The 20,383-nt window shown below is 41.9% G+C and overlaps 1 long non-coding RNA gene across 1 annotated transcript in view; it reads right to left on the reverse strand.

The window, feature by feature from the left end:
• Positions 1-16,323, reverse strand: part of LOC121659104 — a 49,537-nt gene extending 33,214 nt beyond the window's left edge. Inside the window, exon 1 of the long non-coding RNA XR_006014160.1 lies at positions 16,188-16,323. This is a non-coding gene — a long non-coding RNA (uncharacterized LOC121659104). The remainder of the gene's footprint in view (positions 1-16,187) is intronic.
• Positions 16,324-20,383: the final 4,060 nt, after the last annotated feature.

The following is a 20,383-nucleotide window of genomic DNA, read 5'->3' on the forward strand; positions in this document are numbered from 1 at the left end:
CTTGCTGGAGGTGAGGGATTGCAACTGGACCGGTAGGTCATATTCAGTAGGAGATTCAAGGTGTGGGAGACGATTTTGAGCATGAAGGGGAAAAAAAGTGAAAGGAGTGGTCAACCATCTTTCCATTTTATGCCCAGCAATACAACAGATACAACAGATCCACTGTCTGAGTATATTAGAGGAAGTTGGTTTCACAAGGGCTGCCTCTCTTGTGGTCCATCTACTACTGGAAAAGACATGCAGTGTTTTCAAGGAGCTTCCAATAACTCCAGGAACATTTTGGAAAGTACGCTGTATTTAGATAGATCTTTTCTTCCTATACTGTCCTGTTTCTGTCACTTCTCATTCATATAAACCTATATACACAAGAAAGATATTTATGGTTAATCTCATTACTGCTTATTCCTCAACATGGAGCCATAGTTTCCCACCCTCCCCAAACTGGACTAGGGAAGTTTCATTTTCCTGAAAGGTTTTGGATTTGAATTGACAGAGGCAGAGGTGACTATTTAGACAAAGAACAGATGTAATATAGAAAACACAAGACAAACATCAGTGGAGTCCTCATCCCCAAATAAATCTGTGTCCTGAGTAAGAATTACAAGGAAACATGGTCTCCTGTGATCAGGAACGCTTGGTTTTCTGCAGTGAAGTTGTCAGGAGTGTGGCCATTTTGTGACATGTATGCCAAAGCATTGACCATGACACAATGGCTTTTGACTGCACAGGAGAATGACAGCCATCAACTAGCAACAACTGGTGGCCCAAGGGAAAAAAGGGTTTTATAGTCGCTCACAGTCTCAAGAGGCATTCTGTCCTACAAACCATCACTTCTGTGACATCACTGTCATTCCCCTGGCAATGAACAGTGATGTCATAAGACAAGCATTAAAACAGCAGATTCGTAGAAAATAAACAGTCAAAACAGGTAAACATTGAAATAAACCCACAACCAATTCTTAGGCAAATTTCCTTAGTTATAACAAACGTAGGAAGGGGAAAGCAGAAAAATAAATGATACATGGTACAATTGGTTCTAAATAGAATGTTCTTCAAAGCTCACCCAGAGACATCACCGACTCTTTAATGTCCACTAATTTGTATCCTGTCAATTTACAAGCTATTTCAAACACTAGTTCTACTTAATAAAAATGCGAAGTACAATGGGGAATTTATGTGAACAGGACTGGCAAAATATCTTTGTAGAACATTTTGGAAGGAGTCATGAAATTAATGAATTAATAAATGGACATTTTAATAGTTTGGTGTGACTGGGATATAGCCCAACCAAAACACTAGGCCTGACACTTTATTAACATATAAATACAGGTAGAAGTGAACTTTACCAGAGTAAAACAGTTTCAAATCATCTCTCTGGTGGGAAGCCTCCTAGACTATTAAAAAAAAATCTGTTACAATGTCACTACTAGTTATTACTATTATTCAACAGTAGCATCATAAACAAAATACTTTTCACTCAAAAATCATTAATATTTAACAAAAAGAATGCATCATTATTCCTAGGGTATGAGTGTAAGATTATGGTCTAATTTTTGAAAAGATTCTACTAATTTAAAATGTCTTATCAAAGTTAATGTTTAAAGCTAAAATGACCTAACTGGTCACAAGGCTTCTTGGAGTACAATAGAGAAAGAAGGAAAATTAGATTTATTCCATGATGGATGAGTTTAGGAAAGCCCCAGGGGAATTACCGCCTAATGTTTTTCAAAAGATTTGCTTTTTGATTTCATGATGGTGGACAAAGGAAGGCTGTTCAAAGAATCTGCTTCCGCTCCCTGTCTGGTTAAGCCGTCCACAAGACTACAGTACCCCATTATTTGGGTCTCCAAACTGAGATTCTTGTGCTGGATTGAAGTCAGCCCCAGCTGACTTAAGCCAGCAGACATTTCAACCAAAGAATCCCTTCCACAAATATATCATGACCACACATGATGTTCTGGAGATACTAAATTGACAAAAGAACAATAGTTTCAGGTTACAGAGGTCAAAGGTACATTAAAAGTACACAAATGGGTATATTATAAGCAATTTTAGGAGGTGTTAAAATAAATCCCAAACTTGTTGGGCATTGTAACAACTGATCAGTCACTTATAGAAAGAGTTACTAGTCATTTACTAGACCTTTAGCAACTTTTTATGTGTAGAGTCTTAATATAAGCTGTAGTTTATGCAGCTTCAAATTTTAAAAAATGAACATCATAAATTCTTTTCCCAGCTCCATATTTAATAGGTAATAGGTCTCGTTTTCCAGATTGCTGAATAGTCTGTAATTCTCTTCACTTCACTGGGAGCCATTGTAGACTCAGCATTTTCAAAAGCAGGCTAATTACTTAGTTGCCCAAACATGATATAAAAAATCTAACTCACAGCTCACTACTACAAAAACTAACTGTCTTGCACAAAAGTGGCCAAATCCTGGCTCTTCACAGGGGAAGGGAAACAAGAATCCTAGATTTCCACAGGCAGTATGTTCTAGGATATCATCAAGACGCAGGAGGGTCAGCAAATAAATCAGCTGTTTTTATTGAGCTCTGAATTGTCACAATCAGACTACTCCTGGCAACCAAAATAACTGTTCGAAAGCTACTTGAGGTGTCTCCATTCTGTCACTGCCTGCCAGCTCCGCACACTCAGTGAGGGAGTGCAAGCACCCTGAAGGGCTGCTCTTCTCAAAGGGAACAGAAAAGGGACATGACTTCACTGCCTCCCACATCAGCTGGTGCTGCTCACCCCATCACACCTGTAAACTGCCTTTCTCCTTCAAAGACAAAATACCTTCACATATAACCTCTGCTACACATTTGTATGTCACTGATATTAAGAAGAATAATTTGTATCCTAAGCAGAAAAGAAGGCATTTGCAAGGGAGACTTTTCATAGCAAAATTCTTGAAAACCATGAAAGGACTGAAGAAGTCAAGTCTTAGAGTCCTTTGGGTTACTCTGAGACAGAGTCTCAAAAGAGCTCAAATCTCACACACCAAAATAAGAGACAGGTTTCCCATAAAGCTCAGTAAGCTGAGCTGATTTTAAAAAACATTCATTTAATTCAGTACCTGAATCAGAGTCCAGCTCATTCTGAGGAATGATACCTATTGTCCAAAGAATTCAGCATGTTAACTGCTTTGCAAGATTTTCCAGGAATCTTGTTTCCCTCCCTTATGTGACCATTACTTCTGGCTGCTACCATTACTCCAGGTAATTTCTGGAGGAGGAAAATTCCTTAAAAGAACAGAAAGACCTTTTTTCCTCCAAATGTAGTCCCACTCATAATGGTAGTTGTGTCCCACATGGCCCATCTGCCCAGACAGCACTGATAAAAAATCCAAGACATGTTTACTGCGTGAGGGATACCCACTCTGCATTTGGGGGAAAGGAGGCAGGGAGAGTTGAAATTGAATTAAAGAAATGATCACCTCATATTACTTTACGTTACACCTAAAGTGTCTGCTGTCTAAGGAAGTTCTGGAAATTCTTGTTAAAGCTAAAGAGTGAGTTTTAAAGCACCCTTTAAAGTGATAACCCTCGTTAATGGTCTTAAGAAAAACTAAGTACAGCAGAGTTCCAGATGCTTTTCACAAACATAGATATTTTGTTTCCTCATTTAGTGTCTATTTTAGCACCAGGAGGACTGATTAAAGAGAAACAGTACACTTCTAGCAACAACTTCCATGATATCCAGTTTCCTTTCAATATCTGAAACAGTGTGGATCACTTAGTCTGCACTGTTACTCTCTCCCATGGTATCTCAGAAGGCACAAAAGGAGTGCACAGAACAGAGCAGCTCAGATAACTGAGATTTTAGATACCTGTCAAAGTGGAGTATGGCTGACTGAGACTGCTCAGGGTTATCGACAGCTGGCAAACCGTATGGCAGGTTTTTCATAGAGATATCCAGAAGACGAAGGAGCCGGTACCACACAAGTCAAGTTCCACCTGCATTTACCTATTTGCCTGTAAATGCATAAACTCTGCCTCTACGACCAGGTCTCAGTGCCATCCACAATTATAGTCAAGACCAACCCAAAATCAGCCACCATGTATAACACAGACAGATACTCTTCTATAGGCATTGGTTTACACATAAGCACTAATTTCTTCTCATTTTGTCTGGCTTTGTCTTTTATTTTTATTAAAGTTAACCGTGGTAGCTTTACAACAGTTTAAACTAATGGTTAACCAGACAGATGAAATCTCACTAAATATTGTTTTTGGACTGACTCACTGAGAATGAACAACTTCAGTGGAAGTACAGAGCCTTGAAGAACACAGAGAAATGCCTTTCTGCCTAACCCTCATGATGGCAAGCCTTCCATGCATGCTTTTCTGCCACTAGACCTGTATGTGCTTTGTAAAGGTGACAAGGGATAACTGAGTATTAATAGAAAATCTCAGAAATTAGGTCATCTGTGTCCAAAGTCATGAAGTAAACTTTGCTCTTCATATAGGAAAAACTAGCAGCAGGCTCTGCATTCGGACCCAGACAACTGGATCAGCTAGGTGCATTAAGCAGACAAGTACTAACTGAGCGTAATCTTGCCTTCATCTGTTTCCCCCTGTTTTAACTACTTGAAGTTATGCTTTTTTCTTTCTTTGTGAGAGGTAACTACTCCAAGGACGTTTGAAGACTGATTTATTACTGCTGTCCTGGCTTCAGTGTAAATAAGAAGGAGGTCATATTTTTGGATACTTGAGTGTTTACAAAAATTTTGGCTATTTGGAGGAGGCTGCCCATGAGTGACTAGAGTAGGATCGCCATAACAAAGCTTCCTCATGACTATAACTTCATATTCAGTATAAGATCATTCTGCATTAGACTTTATACCTGATCCAACCCATAAAAATAAACTTTGGGAAGCATCCCTCTGGAATCTGACCCACAATTAAAACTGTAGCTAACATGTGAAGACAAACTAGACCTAAATCCCAATGCATTAAAAAGAAATTTCATAAACGTGTCTGAGACCTTCATGAAGTTCTTGGGTTGGTCAAGCAAGCAGAAGAGAGGAAAAACAAGGGAGCCTCAAATGCAGGCTAATTCTGTAGCAATGAAAAAAGAGAGAATGACGCTCAGATCATCCTCAGTCACTAACCCATGGCTTGAATAAACGAGAAAGAAGATGAGAAAGTAGGGTATCAACTAACTCAGTTTTAGCTACTCTGCCCTAATTGTAAGTTCTGATGTGGTCACTCTCTACCCACACACTTCACTTTGAGCTACATCGTACAAGGGCATTTTAATAGATGCTTAGAAAGTCACCCAGAAACCTAACACAGTAGGCTGGACCTTGTAAATCCATACTTTAGCACACAGCAATCAGTCTTCAGGAGAGGTGCACAGTACAACCTTGTATAGGTCACTTGGTTTGTAAAACTTTGCTTTCCACCCGTAAAATTGAGTATCATTTCCTTTATTTGATGAGTAGGTTTGTTTTGCTGCAAGTACTTTGGGGCAGAAACCATTGCTTTGCAACATTCTAGCAAAATGGGGGATCAACCAGCTACTGCCACACAAATGTCCATAGGTATGAGTTTGAAAGAACTCATGTTTGTGATAACAGAATTGTCTAAATAGATTACTTGAGATAAATATCCTTTATGTCCATAGCTATCAGTTTGCAAAACCAAGTCTAAATTATCCCACCTGTTCAAAAACAAATTCATTACCTTGTTAACCTAAGTTTTTTTGTATCCTCACTGCCCTACAGTGTTCCAAATAAATTCTGGATGTTTTTTTACACAATTTGACCTTCAGCCTTTGTGTTTTCTTTTTTTTAATATTATCTTCATAGAATCATAGAATGATCAAGGTTGAGAAGAGAGCTTCAAGATCTCCCAGTCCAACCATCTACCCAACATTCACAGTGCAACCCCTAAATCCCTAAACTACATCATCCAGCACCAGATGCAGACACGTCTTGAACACTTTCAGGGATTGTGATGCCACCACCTCCCTGGGCAATCTATTCCAATCCCTGACCACTCTAATGGTGAAAAAATTTTTCTTATCTCAAATCTGAATCCCCCCTGACTCAGCTTAAGGCCATTTCCTCCAGTTCTCTCACTGCAGGCACAGCAGGAGAGATGGGCCCCCACCTGGCTACAACCTCCTTTAGGAGAGTTGTAAAGAGCAATGAGGTCCCCACCCCAGTCTCCTCTTCTTGAGACTGAAAAACCTCAGCTTTCTAGGCTGTTCTTCATAACACAAAAAATTTTAATGTATTTCACCAATTTTCCAGCCATGTTCCTCCTTTTGCTGCTGCTGCTACATAACCATTTGCAACAAATTTGGGTGTCAAGAGAGCTGTTGGGCTCTACTCATGTTCCAATCTCCTCTGGGCTTTGACAGAGCAAAGTATACACTCTGCCTCCCAACTGATATCAAATGGGCATTGGCACAAAGGTTTTGAAGAGTTACCTACCCTTGCTCAATCCCCATTATCTCTCTAAGTACACAGCAGTGGGACAATGAAGGCTGTTGCCCTGGGAAATCACCTGTACAATCAGAAGGAACATTTACCATTACTGTACCATCCAGAGTGGTGACACTGCCATACAACTACAGAAGAGAGAAAGAAAAAGAGAAAGAGATGGAGAAGGAGAGAAGGAGAGAAGGAGGTAAAGGAGAGAAGGAGAGAAGGAAGGAAGGGAAGGAAGGGAAAGAAAGAAAGAGAAAGAAAGAAAGGGAAAGAAAGAAAGGGAAAGAAAGAAAGAAAGAAAGAGAAAGAAAGAAAGAAAGAAAGAAAGAAAGAAAGAAAGAAAGAAAGAAAAAAAGAAAAAGAAAAAGAAAGAAAGAAAGAAAGGAAGAAAAAGAAATCCCACTCTAGAGACAATACAAAAGCTTGATGATGGGATCTCAGTACCCAGAAACTGCTGAGGCATTAATTTCTCTGAAATGTCTCTGCCTTACAAAAAAACCTCATACTCCATAAATATGTATAAGCAGAATACTCCCTGCAAGCTTCCTAAAGGAAGGAATCTTTTTCACTCACCGCAACATGGTTGCTTTTGTAAAACCCACATTACAGTTTGAATTTTAAAAAAAATCCACAAAAAAACAAAGAGAGAGAATGGCTTTGTTAGTTCAAAATATACACAAGTTGTTGTTAGCAAGAGAAAAAATGTTTGCATTCTTGACCTTTACAAAGGTAAGACAAAAAACAACTACTTTTTCATACTAATAGCATTCTGTGCCCGTCCCTTGTATATTTTCTTTTAAACTTGCCATTTTGCTGTTGCAGCTGGGCTTGTCAGTTTTCAGCACTAATGGGTTGTGATATGGTGTCAGGGGAAGTCAACAATCAATGCTGGAAAAAAGGGCTATCACTGCTGACACAGCCAAGGATGGAAACACAATGGCCTTCGCTTGGAAAGAAACAGAAGAAAAATCCTGGGTTGTGTCTTGCTTTGAAGATTAGTAGAGATTTACCACTCAGTGACCACCTCTTCCTACCTTAAGCTATCCTCCCATTGGACTCTAACATTATTCCACATCTCACCCAAAATATAGGAGTTTAGTTTAAGAAGAAAAGCAAAATTCTTTATAACAAAAATTTTAAAGGACTATAGTCCACATTTTTGTTCAGAGCTTGTACAGTTACTAGCTTTTAAAAAGCTGAAGAGAAATAAATGTTGGACTGCATAATGTACGCCTGTGGAGCAGCACAGCAGAAAAAGAATTTTGGATGCCTTTCCACTGCCTCGTTGTGAATTAGATGAGTGCTCAGCCCCTCAGCTCCAGCCGAACTCAACACAAGCAGTGGACACTCAGCAGCTGTTAAATCAGATGTCACTGACAGAATTATGAAAGATAGACAGTGTTCAAAGGCATTCAACAAGAATAATGGCAATATTATTTATTTCCATAGCTTCATGTCAGAAAATCTGCCTAGCTCTAGGTCGCCCATAGTCCTGGAGAGAGACAGAGAGTATGGTTATTTTAGTTTCCAGATGGGGAAACTGTGGCAAGTACATTCTTTAAGATCAGACCAGGATCTTACACATACAGACAAAAACCAGAAATCAGCACACATCATAAATATGTTACCAGACCTCATAGCTTCCTTCCCTCAAAACTGTAATTGTCCAGTGTCATTATGGATCTTTTCGTACCAGTGGATAAAAGGTAAGTCACAGATTTTCCTCTTCTATTAATGAAAGTGACTGAGATTGATTTCAGAAAATTCAACATCTCCAAAGCAAACAGGAGTAACTGAATCCTGCCTCTTCCAAGCCAAGAAACTATCTTCTCCAAGATATTTAGATATGCCTGACTCCACGGACAGGCCTAGAATAATTTTTCCTAGTATAATTCATTTTTCTATCAAGTTATGGCCCTAATTGTAGACTCACATTTACTCTTCTGTTGATTCAAAATATAATTCCATAATCACAGTCCACCTTCACTAAAAGCCAGTTGCAGAAGGGTTTCTTCTGATATAAGGACATCACAGGGCCATGGCAATAAAAGGAGAGGGACAAGAAAGAGTGGCTAAGAACAGAAAAAGAAGGAAAAGCAGCAGCAGTGAGAAACCTGAGAAGACAGCAGAAGACAGTAGAGAAAGAATCCTCAGGTGATGCTGGGATTTTTAGGGTGCCTTGCCTCTATGTGAGGCATTTTTTTCTGTGGCTAATTTCTCCATGACTCATCAGACAAAAAGCAGATACAGGGAAAGAAACAAGAGGGAAAACATTTTTCACAGGATTTCTCATTACTCCTGCCTCTTGCACTTCCCTCCTCTCCACAACCCTTGCTGCCAAAACCTGTCTGACCATTAAATGTTGTTTACAGGCAATCAGTAAGTGATAAATTCACAATGGCATTACTGAACCACGCAGCTCTCAGAACATTACCACTACAGCACACTTTTGACACCAATCCTTAAATAACAGCAAAAAGCTGCTTCTCCAAAACACTTGTTGGTAACACACATCTGTTTTGGCCAGCTGCTCCAATGAAACACAGAGCAGCACCTGGGAACATGGCTGCCAAGGGAGATCGCACCGGATGCAGTACACACGGAAAACGTCTCAGAAGTAACCATGAAGGCTTCCTCTCTCTCTGGGTGTTACATTGCACCAGGAGAGTGGAACTGACCCCAAGCTCACTGAAGTGAGTGAATCTCTTCCCACTCCAGTGGGCTTTCATTCACGCTGCTTGAAGGGGAGGTGAGGAAAAAATGACTTTAGAAGCAGTTTTCAGAACACTCTACTTTCATCATAATGATCTTTCATCATAAAAATAATTTAAATAAAAATTAACTGATTCACAGAGTTTATTTCATCTACATAATAGAGACACACACAGTTTCTGATGTTCAAAGCTACCTGAAGTCTGCAGAGAGAAGAGGAGAACATCATCATAAAATAAAGTGCCTAACAGATGACCAAAGTAAATAAGGGAAATATGAGTGGTTTTTTTGCAAACGTAAGCCTGAGAAAAGCAACAAAACTTCACCCATCAGGATACAACAAAAGGAACATTATGACAACTTTAAAGGGCATAAATAAAAATCAAAATACAAAGACTAGAGACAATTTTGCATTCTGGTTTAACCAGTCAAAAGAAGCCATTTACGCACACGGGGGGGGCGGGCCCCCCATATCATTGTCTAAATCATTATTGCTATCTATGGAAACATAGGGAAGGAGAATCAGTCCCACCTGTGCAATGAAGGAAAAGGAGAAAAGGTCATGGAGCTAAATCTTATAAACACTTTAAAAGCTGAAATGAATCTCTTAGAAAAATCTAATTGAAATTGACTTGAGTCTGAGTCCTGTGACCTGGATGAAAAAGGTGGTTGAAGGAGTGTAAGCAGCAGGTAATGATGGGAGGTGAGGTATTGAGCTGGTTTGCTGCAGGGGTGTTTTTGGTATGTTCATATTTAATATCTCAATTAATGATCTGGAAAAGGAGGTAAATAGCACATTAATGAAATTTACAAATGACAATAAACCAGGAGGCTTGCAAATGTCAGAGACGATAGCAATAGTATAAATGGAAACTAACAAGGTTAGATATGTAGGCAGGCAATAAAATGAGATTCAATGTGGAAAAATGTAGACTAATATACTGAGGAAAAATAATCAGAAACATGGAGAGTCCATGAGAAAGCAAAACCTGGAAAGCATCTGCATGGCAAGATATCTACGTGTGACAGCAAACAACAAATTGAATACGAGTTCTCAAGAAGATAGATCATTTTAAAAGACTGATGCAGTTTTGGGCTGCATATGCAGTAGAATAATGTCAGAAGACGAAAATTATTGTCTATGCATCTGGGAAGACTTCTGCGGAACACTGCACCCACTTCCAGACACCTCCATAACAGAAGGATGCTGGTATGCTGGAAAGGACTTCAGAGAACAGCAACAAAACTGATTAGACAAGGAAGGTGCTTGATTTATTAATCTAGATAACAAGTTATCCTGCTATTAGCTGGCATAGAGTTAATTTTCTTACCAGTACCTGGTGTAACGCCGTGTTTTGGATTTAGGACAATCATGTCGGTAACACACTGGTGTTTAAGTTGTTGCTAAACAGTGGTCAAGGACTCTTCCTTCCCATTCTGCCCTGCCAGCAAGTAAGTAGGGTACGGTGCACAACAAGTTGGGAAGGGTTGCAGCCAGGACAGCTTACCCCAACTGGCCAAAGGGATATTCCAAACCATATGGTGTCATGCTCAGCACATGAACTAGGGGGAAGGATAGCTGGGGGCCACTGCTTGGGAACTGGCTGGGCATCAGTCAGTGCATGCTGAGCAACCGCACTGTGCACCACCTGCATATTCTAATTCTAGTATTAATATTGGTATTATTTTCCCATCCTTTTCTGTCCTGTTAAACTGTCTTTATCTAAATCCAAGAATTTTACTTTTTTTCAAATTCTCTCCCCCATCCAGCTGGGAGAGGGGGAGTGAGTGAACGGCTGTCTAGTGTTTAGCTGCCTGCCAGGTTAAACCACGACACAGGGGCAAAACGGCCACTGTCTAGAAATGTATGAGTGATGAACAGAGAGAATGGAAAGGGATTTCTTGGATGCTAACATGCAGTGGTACAGCTAAATGTAATGGGATGAAACTAAAGAAGAACAAAATTTGGACAAAGTATCAGAGAGTTTCTCAGAAACCACATGATTCAGTCTAGCAGGTAATTTTCAAATAGAGAATGAAGCCCCACCAAACAAAGCATTTGAAACTTGAGCAGGTAAAGCACTCAACGGCAAACTGTAGTGAACAATCGTGCACTCATAGGAAGCTGAGCTACCTGGCCTAAGAGTTTATTTCCTACATACAGCAGTATTCTTCAAGGAAATACATATCACATATACTTCTGTCCTAGTCCACAGTCTAATTGTGTGCATAGTAAAAGCAAAGTGAGTTCATACATTGACTACTTAAAGTACTCAGAGACAAGCAGATGCGTGATCTGTTTTTACACAAAACCCACTTCTTTTTCAGCAGACGTGGCTTTTTAGTGATGTGATCCTCAGTGTATTTTGTATATTCAAAGAAAAATGTGATTAAGTTACTTACTTGCTTATTCATGTCTACTGCCTTTCTCTTTTCACATTTTCTGTACGCTAATATCTTTATTCATTCTCATGTAATACACTAGAACTTGCCTAGTTGCAGTACAAGTCTATTCACAGTGAAAAAGGAAGCTTTTAATGCTGAAGGGCATTGTAATGCTCCAAGACCCTGGTGTTAAACGTAACAGGGGAAACAAAGACTGAAAGTAGGATGTAAGCTAAGAAATACATGGATATCATTTTCCTTTAAGAGAAAAAAAGTGAGTTTATTAATTCAGTCATCTGTGGGTATTTACATGTACCTACTTTACCAAGTTTCCCATTTTTATGCCACCCAGGCAAGTCCCCTTTTATGAATGTCTACCTTGGTTTTTACAAAAACTCTTCCCACATTCTTCCAAGGAGAACAAAGAGGTGAAAGGTTTTTCAAAGTTTTCCTGTCCTTCTCACTTCCCCTAGGGGTGGACGGAGAGCTGAGGAAGGAGCAAAGCTTATTGAGAAGAAAGCTCCTGTTTTTACTGTAATAAAAGGTGGCAATCTTATCATGTATAGATGCTCAAATGATGTATAGACAAAGGACGTTTGCAGTGAAGATTGCCATAGGCAAAACAGCAGATCTAATCAAAAGCTCTGCACGCACGGATGTAGCCAGCCAGTGGGAAAGGAAAGCATTCGCAGCACAGAATCTGGAATTGCTCTTCTGTCTCTCCACAGCTTCCCACCAGAGCTCAGGAGAAACCAGGAGCCTTACTACTCCGGGCAGAGAGGTGCTGAGCCAATGCACGAACTCTTATGACTGTGTCACAGAATCCTACTAATGTAATAGCAGCTTTACTTTTTTCTTTGTTTGTTTGTTTGTTTTTTCATGGAAGCACATGCTGCTATCTACCTTCTATCACAGAATGAGGTGGTGCTTGTATGGCAAGTGCTGTAAAAATACTTCTATTGTACAAAATAAATTACAGATCAAACATATACATAAAAAAATTATTAACATTTAAAACATTTGCATTTTCAAAACAGATTAATAAATGTACACGTCCTCAAATTCTCAAATTACTGGAAGACAGGACACAAACCACAAGAAGTAAAACACTCTCAGCTAAAGCTACTGCAGAGTTCCTCCTTTGCCCCGTTGAGAGTAACTGTGCTAACCTAGGTGTCCCAGAATAGAGGTATTAGACAATCTGTGTGCTCCACGATCTGAGAACAATGCCTGAGAACAATGAAGCACAGAGAAATGTGTTAAGGTACTGTGGCAGACACACCTCGGCACTTTTTCTGTTAATTTTCGTTAATCTGCCTGGGGGAGGAGAGTGTTTTTATCTAGTAACACAGGTATTTTAAACTGTACCCTCTTTTGGAACTGTCAAAAAACAGACAGCATGTAAGTCAACACGTGGGGACTTTTGTTTGGTAGTTGGTTGGTGTTTTCTCCTGGATGCCTCTGTCTCACCTTTTTGCCTATTTAGACTGCAAATTCCTCAGGTGGCAGGACACAGTACCACAGTTTACACAGTGACAAGCACAGTGGGATCCAGTTTTTACTGGGTCATGTGAATTGTCATGAAGCAACAAGACAATAAAAATAATAAAAATAACAGTAACTTACCACCCACCACTGTTGTAGAACCCTGCAGAAACCAAGGGCCAGATACTCTAAGAGGACAAGCTGGCAGGAAGAAACCTGCACTGTGCTCCTCTACGTGACAGGTGATATCATTTGATTGCAGACACCTCTCCTCCTCCCAGTGTCCTCATTCTAAAGGTGTAGCATAAAATGCATCCCTGGGCACAGAAACCACCAATAACCCACCAGATCTACCTCAGCTCAACACGGCAGTAACTCCCACTACTCCAGCCCCCACAGCCCCTCCAGGCGTCAGTATGAGGAGCTCTGCAGTCTGGCCAGTGCAAGACAGACAACAGGATGTTTAATGGTCTACACTGCTGTCCGAGCCAGACACATGAGCTGAAACTCTGTCTCTCCACATGCAACTTGGATATCTGGCAAGTCTCAGTGAGACACATTTTCCTCTTGGCCTCCTTTCCTTATTTCTAGGCCCAGTGTTCATATTCAAAGGAGCAGAAGTAGGTGGGGGGGGGGGGGGGCGCCCAGCGGGGGGGCCACACCAAACAAACGTTTTAGTCTTCAGAGAAACAAGAAAACCAGAGGGAAAAGAGGATACATTCTCAGAAAATGTAAAACCTGAGGAAATTTGCTTGTCTTCAGGATAAAAACGGATTTGGAAGGGGTGATGGGGACTGACTAGCACTCAGTAGCACATCATCAGAGGCAGGGAAGAGACATCAGGCAGGGGGTTGGGAAGCAGCAACCAGCTGCCCCATATGGTCAGCTCTTGGTAGGCAATTTGATTTTCATTTTCTCTGCTGATTGTGCTCATCCCTGTGGTATCTGGATGGAAAAACAATGGAGGAGATAATAGAACAGGATTGCCCAGGGCATTTTTAAGGGCTTGAGAGCCGTTCATTCATAGATCAAATCTAGGCCAGAATGGATGCAGGTAATCTGCTGAATGTTGGTTTATATGAAATGTTCCAGTGGTATTTCACAAGTATCCACATAAAAATTTAATAATTCACAACTTTCTTAGCATTCTCAGCAGATAGCTCAGCCTCCACAGCCTCTCAGGTCTCCACAGCCTCTTAGTACTAATGACTTAGCTCTACAAATAAATTTAAGAAAGCAAGTCTATGCAGGTTCCGGGTGTAATTGTGGTCTATTCCAAAAAATGGTTTGAGGCAGTGACGAGTAAGGTAAGGTGTGGGAAAGATCCCATGATTGTACCAGTTCTGACAATAAAAGAAGCCCTTCATTCTCCTAGGCTATTAATCTGGTACCTTCCATGAGCACAAACCTAGAAGAGCTAATTTAGATACTTGACCTTCCTTTGTCTTCCATGTTCACAGGATAGTGAGTGAGAATGGCACTTGTATATCCCATATTCTATTGCAGCAAATAGAGAATTTATTATCATTGTCATCATAATTTTAAAATAAATGAATTATATCTCATAGGAGAAGAAATCCTCATTCTATTATAAAATGGTCATCCTCAAGTGGTCATCTTATCTAACACTGCCTTTCCACCAATTTTCTTCAAAGACCACCGAAATACACATTGACTTATATATATATATATATATAAATTGGAGGCAAATTACAATGAGTATTTGCCAGAATATCCAAAAATGTGCCCCAAAACATTTTTACTTTAAACAAACACTGGGCAAAAACTCTAAAGATAGAACAAGTGTTTCCTATTTCTTATTCAGAATGGAAATCATCACTGCAACTGCAATTCAGCTGTTGATAAGGATGTTCAAACAGCTCATGGTGAGACAGCATGGCCTGTGTTTACCTGAGAGGCAGGAAACCTCTTTGGCCTTACATCTGGGAGGTCCTTCCTCCCACTCTGTCTCCCTGTTTGAAAAGCTGCTTGTTAATGAGGATCTGCATAAATTCATGCTCTACATGGGACTTGGACACACCACTGCAATGCCATTAACAACAACAGTTCTGAATGATGCAGAAACCTTTAGCAGCAGGTAGGGAGAGCCATGCCAGAACGCAAAACCAGAAGAAATGGCAACTCAACAAGAAACTTGAACTGATCGGAAGGTTTGCCATTTGGATAAAAACATAGCCACCGTGGCACAGCAATGCCCCATTTCTATGATGACAACCAGCATATAATCATGCCAGGGATGTTCAGCCTTCTGCCAGCAGCTTCTCCCAGCTCTTCAATTGCAATCTCCATTTTTGCATGTGCATGTGTACATGGACACATGAATGGAAGAGAGGCCGGATTTTATTGCAATGTGCAGGGTGGGTGATTCAAGCCTCTGTGTAGGAAGTTGACTCAACTCCGAGTGAAAAATGTTCAACACAATTGTAATTCCCTCTTTTTCACGTAAAGTCAGGCAATATATACAGAACCATCCAGCTCAGTATTTCCTAAACAATGAAAACGTGCCTAGAAAGTTTAGCTTTGAAACTTGTGACTGTAACAAAACAGGTCTGCACCTTCATGTCGGGTATCTCGAATCCCTGTGACTCGGCAGCAGGCAGGAACGGGGGGGTGAAGTGGGAGGGAGAAAAACAAGTTGGCTTGGGGGGGAGAAGGGCGAGTGTTTTGGGTTTATTTAATAACGCACTAGTAAACAGCTCAGGCACAGAAAGCAGTGCAGTGAGAAACGGAGCTATCCTTCGGAGCCTACTGCTTTAAATTTGCGCGCTGTAGCTTGAAGCATTGCACAAACTCTCGGTCTGCTGACTGCCTCCCTGGAACACAAACACACGGGTGATTGGGAAAGCTGTTTTCCAGCCTGCCCTCCCTCGTTTCTGCCGGGCTGCTTTTGGTGCTTAGTTATTTTTAAACAAGTCGTGTACATGGGGAAAAAAAAAACCCAAACAAACACAAAACAACAACAAAAAAAACACGAACAGAACCCACACATCTTTAATCAACACCTATTTCCTTCCAGGACCCTATGATCCTCTATTGATTCTCATTAAAATGCTTTTCTTTTTCTTTGCCCCCTCTGCTGATCGAATTTCAGATCAGCCAGGATGTGCAGCTAACCTTCCGGCACAACTGAACCCAACTGACTCACCCAGATCAAAGGCTCGGCGCATTCATTAGAGCCCAGCACAGCCCAGGCAGGATTCGTAATGCAACAGCTCCCTTTGCATTGCAATTAACGTGGGGGAGAAGAGTTCTTATTATTTTTATTTTTTGCAAATGTTCTGGCTTTTGATTTTTAACCCGGGGGGGTGGCTTGAGGGGGGGGGGGGGGGGAAGAAGTGGTGGGAGGGAACGAGAACAAAAGAGAGATCTTTTTACCCGACGATGACGTCAGTTTGATGTTACTGACAACTACTGATGCACGTGGAGCAACTGCAGGCAGATCCCCCTTCCCACCCCCCGCCTCCCGGCACTTCTCAGGGAAACAATATGCGGGAACAGCCCGCGGGACCCGGGAGCGGCTCCGAGTCGCTCCGCCAAGAGCCTGAGCGCCCGCGCCCCGCGGCCGCCAGCAGCGGCGGGAGGGGCGGAACAGCCCCGAGCACGGCGCGGGGAGCCGGCTCCAGCCCCGGAATGCTGCTCGCTCCCGCGGGGGACGCGGGCCGAGGACACCGTCCCCGTGCCCCGGCTCCCGCTGGGCGCTCCCTGCCCCCTCCCGAGCCCGGCCCCGCGCAGGCACCGCCGCGCCCCGGCAGCGCTCGTTCTGCCGCGGGGAGCGCGGCCCCGGCCGCCGGGGCGCGGCCGCCCGCAAAACCCGGCCTGGAGCTCCGGAGCGGCGAGGGGTGAGGGGTGACCTTCGGCTGCTTCGGTGGCGGCAGGAGGAGGCGTAGGTTCGGCGGAGAGCGCTCCTCCGTGGGGTTAAGAGCGGCTCGTAGCGTCCCATCGCCGGGTCCAGCTTCCGAAAGTCACAGCTGGGTCGGAGTTGAGGTCTGTCTCGCCGAACCCGTCACGGGGCTCCCGCACCCTCCCCGGCAGGCCTTGTCCGCTTCACCTGTCTTCAACATGTCTGAAGTAAAAAATCTGTGTCGGTTTGGTACGAATTGCCAAGGAGGTGTAAAATGGAACAGAGAAATCAATTTTTGTGCTGCATAAAGGATCACAGAATCACATAATAGGTAAGGTTGGAAGGGACCACAGTGGGTCATTGCTCCAGCCTCCCTGCCTAAGCTGGGTCATTCTAGAGCATATGGCATAGGATTGTGTCCAGATGATTCTTGAATACCTCCAGTGAGGGGGACTTCACAGCCTCTCTGGGCAACCCGTTCTAGTGCTCCATCACCCACACAGTAATGAAGTTTCCTCACATTCAGGTGGAACTTCTGTGCATCAGTTTCTGCCCACTGCTCCTCATGTCCTAATGGTTGGCACCTCTAAGAAGAGCCTGGCTCCAGTTTCTTGGGAACCCCCCCTTCCCCCTTAAGATATTTGTACACATTAGCGAGGTCCCCTCTCAGTTGTCTCTTCTCCAGATGAACAGGTCTGCCCTGGGCATAGACCATGCTGCCTTGAGAGTGCTGGGTACCAAGAGCCATGGTACCCCACAGCCCCTCACTGTAGATATCCCACAGACCCTCACTCGGGAGTCGGGGCTGAGGCAGTGCCTGCTTTTGGAAGCCTTGAGCTCCTTTCCTAAAGTGCACACAAATGTTCCCCTAAATGCCATGAAACTCGTCTGAGCCTGCTCAGGCTGGGATCCTGCACAAACCAGCCTGTCAGTTCAGCAGAGGTAAGACTTGGGTATGTTCTGCCAACATCATTTCAGGTGAGCCAGCCAAAAGCTGTCCATCGATAGTCACCACTGTCACTCGCCATTACCTCTTCAGGGATTTCAATGAAATGGGAGTATTTTTTTGTGTGTGGATATTACCCCTCCCTGAGCTATCTTCTCCTGTGTGCAATATGTTTCTTCCCTTACAGATTAAATTTCATCCACTAATTGACAAGTACACATCTTACTTGGAGTTCTGCCCATTTTTGACATTGAGCATGTGGCTCTTTTTGAACAAGGTGTAGCTGTGATTTACACCAGTGTGCAATTTTTGCTTGTTTCCTAAATGTAGTTTTCATAATACTGTGTTGTCAGCTCTCATGATTGTTTTGTGAACTGATGTTCTGTGGTAGAGATTCTGTAAAGTTCCAGTTCCACAAGTCAAGTAAGAATTTTGGCTTTCATCTAAAAGGAAGAATTCTGTTCCTGGTCCTCTTATTTGCAGCAGAAACTTATGTTGTGTGCCGTAGCAGCTCTGAACCAAAAGGAAAGGAGACATAAATGTATTATTATGACCATCATTGGTATTGTTTTATTTTAGCTCTCTTGATACTTGTGTCCCTGATTCTTTATAGCCTGGCAATACTTAATATAAGACACGGATAAAAAGACTTGTGCAGCTTACACAACTACTTGTTTCTCTGCTCGGATCTCTCCACTTTATTTTAAGGTGAGACAAACAAGCATTATTCCCTACTGCTTACACTATTTACACTTACAGAGTCATGGTGGTTCTCTCTGCAAAACCAAGGTGTGTATTTATTCTTGTGTAGCTTTGAGGGACTGTAGTTTTGGCAGCTGAGTTTATGTTTTTGTCTGGATGATTTCTGTAAAAATAAGTCATTTATGATTTTTACAGGCTAGTATCTCAGTAGAAGGCTGTGTTGTACTACAAGAGAGATGCCATTTTCTCTAGCTGTTTATAGCATGCCATAGCTTTTCACAGTTTGCCGTGGGAGAGATCTTCAGGAGTTTTTCAGTCCCTTTTGTTCTCAGACATATTCATACAGAATGTACCAAGAGGGAGAGATGTTTGTTAACAGAGGTTTACTTTGTTTCATCTTATTTTCCGTCACTGACAAACATCCCACATCCTCTTATATTGTTCCATACCTATTTAGCAAATTTTCCCTTACTACTTTTTACCATGAGAATATTCATCTGTCTCTTACAGTTTTGACTCCTGACCTTGTCATGGTCAGGCTAACACTCCCCACCTACACATACACTCATACAAGTACTCTTTACCAATCAGAAGGTATTTGCCACATGGTTTGAGAGGATAGGTCATCCTTTCTCAAGGGGCTGCATTGCCAGCATCATAGTTTGGGGCACCTGTCCATTGACTCCCAAATCTCTCTGTAGTTATATTCCTGTTTCCCACAGCCTTACGTCCCCTTGTTTGGCTGGTTGCAACATCCACCTCATCACAGGCTCCAGGTTCTGTGGCAGAACCAGAGGAAGTAGGTTCGCTCCATTGCAACCATGGCAACACTTTTCAAAAATGCAGCCTACAGTCCTTGTGAGTCTTCCAGTTTTCCATGGCAGCCTCGTTTCTCAGAGGCTACATCTACTCCAGGAATAAGTATGTTGCAAAACATGTAAGTCAATATTCAATAAAATACATCCTTAGCATGTACAAAACTATCTGAGCTCTAAACAAGAGTGGAGCACTACATATAGTGCTGTGAACTTAATATAAGAATTGAGCAAAAGGGAGAGAGGTCATTTTAGATTGTTTCAGAAAGGCCCTGTGCCATTGAATCAGCCAAATTTTTATAAATCCAAAATCTCAATTGTGTTCTCTCTTGTTAAAGCAGAACAAAAAAAAGCACTCTTTGGTCTTTAGGTTGCCTATTTCTTGAAGATATAAAATTCCTAAGAGGACTCACACTTAGATACCTCTGGACCTAGGGAGTTTAGAGGCAAATATTTTGGTTTGCTGTCCTGCTGTACCAAGCCACATTCTCAAATGTAGGGACCTCATGAATTTTCATAATGTTCAGGAGTGACTTGAAAGTTGTCTCTGTATGTTTTAATAGGGCTTACGGTATTCATTCACATGTGAAGTATCAAGAGTTTGAAATAATGTGCTCAGAAGAGTGGGAGTAAAAACATCATGAGCCAAAAATTATTTTGTGGGAGAGAGTGAGATAGAAGGAAAAATTTTTATGGAACTTCATAGCCTGTGGTATTAAAATCAATGGAAGAGCTTCCACTGGATGCAGTGGCAGTGGATGTGGGCACTGATATCTACAGTCAGCCTGCACACTGAAATAATATTACGTTCAACAGTAGTGTGTTTTTTACAATGCCTGTGTAGATACTCATTTCCCACATGTTAGGTCTCCACCCATGTTTCTTTTCTGAGTTTCCTTTGAGTTGAGCAATGGACACTAGACAGCCTCTCTTTCCTCTAATATGTATCACGCCTGGCTTGTGTAGCAGCACCACGCCACAGGTTTGTTCCACAGGTACTACCCAGGTTTATCTGTCTTTAACAAAATTGTTTCCAC

Source organism: Corvus kubaryi, unplaced genomic scaffold, assembly GCF_017639235.1.
Source record: "Corvus kubaryi isolate FWS band 111438036 unplaced genomic scaffold, C.kubaryi_AGA036_p1.0 split3-73, whole genome shotgun sequence".
Lineage (NCBI taxonomy): Eukaryota > Metazoa > Chordata > Aves > Passeriformes > Corvidae > Corvus > Corvus kubaryi.